Raw genomic sequence first — 3,486 nt, 5'->3', positions numbered from 1 at the left:
TATGAAAAATCATCTACTCGAAAAGTTACATCCGAATTTAACCGGGGGAACCCGTTAAACATTTTCAAAATCCTCAAAAACCTAACAGAGAAAAGATACAGGGCTTTTAAGATCTGGAGAGGCAAAAAAATTTAAACTTACTAATGGCGCACCTACCCATGGTGCGCCATTACTATCTTCCCGCCTTCAAAATTTAAAATAAGTAAAAAAAATATACAAAAAGTTACTAATGGCGCACCCGCCATTAGTATCTTCCCGCCTTCAAAATTCAAAATAAATCAAAAAAATAAAAAAAAGTTAGTAATGGCGCACCTGCCCGCGGTGCGCCATTACTATGCCGTATATATGGCTGGGCGTGGTCCTCTCCTCCTTACCTCTTCATTCTTCTCCTCCACTCCATCTCCTCCTCTCCTCCACTCCATCTTCCCTTCTCTCCTCCACCATACTACCCTCCTCCTCTCCGGCGACCTCCTCCTCCTCCTCTCCGGTGACCTCCTCCTCTCCGGCGACCTCCTCCTCCCTCCTCTCCTCCCCTCCCCTTCCCTCATGGTTTCTCCTCCCTCCTCTCCGGTGAGCTCCTCCTCCCTCCTCTCCTCACATCCCCTCATGGTTTCTCCTTCCTCCTCTCCTATGCTCCGGTGAACTCCTCTCCGGCGACCTCCTCCTCCTCCTCTCCGGCGAACTCCTTCTCCTCCTCTCCGGCGATGTAGGCGAGCGCCTCTCCGGTGACCTCCTCCTCCTCCTCCTCTCTGGCGAACTCCTCTCCGGCAAAAGAACACGGCAAAAGAACGTACAAGATCCAAAAACAGGAACAAAATTTGAAATAATATCGTGCCAAAAAATGAGCAAAAAAACAAGCAAAAAATGGGCAAAAAAATCATGATCCAGATCCAAATTCAAAATTCAAAAATAGCAATGGCGCATGGTGGGGGTTAGACGGTGCGCCACTACTATTTTCCCGCCTTCAAAATTCAAAAATACTAATGGCGCACCAGTGGCCTATACTAATGGCGCACCGTGGCCTATACTAATGGCGCACCAGTGGTGCGCCATTAGTATACCAGATACTAATGGCGCACCAGTGGTGCGCCATTAGTAAAAAATACTAGTGGCGTGATACTAATGGCGCACCAGTGATGCGCCATTAGTAGGCAAAACTGGTGCGCCATTAGTAGCCATTTTCCTAGTAGTGTGGTAATAAACTATGTGAAAGTGCAACTATCCCTAAGTGGTTTTGGTAATTCCTAACAACATATAGCTCATTGAGCTAATGCTATTTCAAAATTAATATCTCAGGAAAGCTCAATGATTGGCATGGCATGGATGAGAAAAGTGGACCCCTCAAAATGCTAAGGACAAAGGATTGGCTCAAGCTCAAAGCTCAAGACTCTACATTTTCTATTTTAGTGATCCAAGATCAAATTGAGTCTATAGGAAAAGCCAATACTATCAAGGAGGGATGAGGTGTTGCTTAATGAGGTTCTTGCTCAAAATGCTTAGTGATATGCTCCAAAACCCTCAACTACTTTCTCACATCCACATATGACCTAAACCAAAAGTCAAACTCGGCCCCACCGATTCTTTCTATCCGGCGCCACCGAGTTTCAAATGTCATAGCCACTGCCACAAACCCTAGGCAAATCGGTCTCACCGATAGGGATCTCGGTCTCACCGAGATGGGATTGTAATCTCTCTGTTTCCCTTCATAACATTTCGGTCTCACCGAGATGAGCAATCGGTCCCACCGAGATTGCAATGTAAACTCTCTATTTTCCCTTCGTAACATTTTGGTCTCACCGAAATGAGCAATCGGTCCCACCAAGTTTACCTAACCAACTCTCTGGTTAGCTTATTACCAAAATCGGTCTCACCAAGTTTGTGTAATCAGTCTCACCGAGTTTACGCTATGCCCTAACCCTAATCATATCGGTCCTACCGAGTTGCATGTCGGTCCCACCGAAAACCCTAACGGTCACTAGCTTTGCTGAATCGGTCTGACCGAGTTTAACCATTCGGTCCCACCGAGTTTGGAAAGTAATGTGTAACAGTTAGATTTTGTGTGGAGGCTATAAATACCCCTCCACCTCCTCTTCACTCATGGAGATAGCCATCAGAACAAACCTACACTTCCAACCTATATTTTCTGAGAGAGAACCACCTACACTTGTGCTGAGACCAAGATATTCCATTCCTTCCATATGAATCTTGATCGCTAGCCTTCCCCAAGTTGCTTTCCACTCAAATCTTCTTTCCACCAAATCCATATCCTGTGAGAGAGAGTTGAGTGTTGGGGAGACTATCATTTGAAGCACAAGAGCAAGAAGTTCATCATCAACACACCATTGTTACTTCTTGGAGAGTGGTGTCTCCTAGATTGGCTAGGTGTCACTTGGGAGCCTCCGACAAGATTGTGGAGTTGAACCAAGGAGTTTCTAAGGGCAAGGAGATTGCCTACTTCGTGAAGATCTACTGCTAGTGAGGTAAGTCCTTCGTGGGCGATGGCCATGGTGGGATAGACAAGGTTGCTTCTTCGTGGACCCTTTGTGGGTAGAGCCCTCCATGGACTCGCGCAACCGTTACCCTTCGTGGGTTGAAGTCTCCATCAACGTGGATGTACGATAGCACCACCTATCGGAACCACGACAAATCATCCATGTCTCCAATTGCGTTTGAATCCTCCAAACCCTTCCCTTTACATTCTTGCAAGTTATATGCTTTACTTTCCGCTGCTCATATACTCTTTGCATGCTTGCTTGAATTGTGTTAAGATTGCTTGACTTGTCCATAGTTGCTAAAATCTGCCAAGAACTAAAATTGGGAAAAGGCTAGATTTTTATTTGGTCAAGTAGTCTAATAACCCTCCCCCTAGACATACTTTCGATCCTACAAGTGGTATCAGAGCTTTGGTCTCCATTTGCTTTGATCTTCATAGCCTTTGGAAGTCATAGCCTTGGTTTCACAATCTAGGAGAGTATGGCATCTAGCGAGGGAAATTACCACCGTAGAGGTCCTTACTTTGATGGCACTAATTTTGCTAGTTGGAAGCATAAGATGAAAATGCATATTCTTGGACATAACCCCGCCATTTGGGCCATTGTGTGTGTTGGCTTGCAAGGTGAATTCTTTGATGGGAGAGAACCGATCGTGAAGCTACCACGGAAGAGTTGAAGATGCTGCAATACAATGCTCAAGCTTGTGATATCCTCTTCAACGGATTGTGCCCCGAAGAATTCAAAAAAATCAGCCGTCTTGAGAATGCAAAGTAAATTTGGGATACTTTGATTGATATGCACGAAGGTACCGACTCCGTCAAGGAATCCAAGTTGGATGTGCTTCAAAGTCAACTTGACAAGTTCAAAATGAAGGATGGTGAACGTGTCGCTGAAATGTACTCTAGGCTTGCTCTTATCACAAATGAGATTGCCGGCTTAGGAAGTGAAGAGATGACCGACAAATTCATCATCAAGAAGATCCTAAGAGCCTTGG

This window comes from Triticum dicoccoides, chromosome 6A, assembly GCF_002162155.2.
Source record: "Triticum dicoccoides isolate Atlit2015 ecotype Zavitan chromosome 6A, WEW_v2.0, whole genome shotgun sequence".
Taxonomy (NCBI): domain Eukaryota; kingdom Viridiplantae; phylum Streptophyta; class Magnoliopsida; order Poales; family Poaceae; genus Triticum; species Triticum dicoccoides.
The sequence above is the reverse complement of the archived record's forward strand: the minus strand, read 5'-3'. Positions refer to the sequence as shown.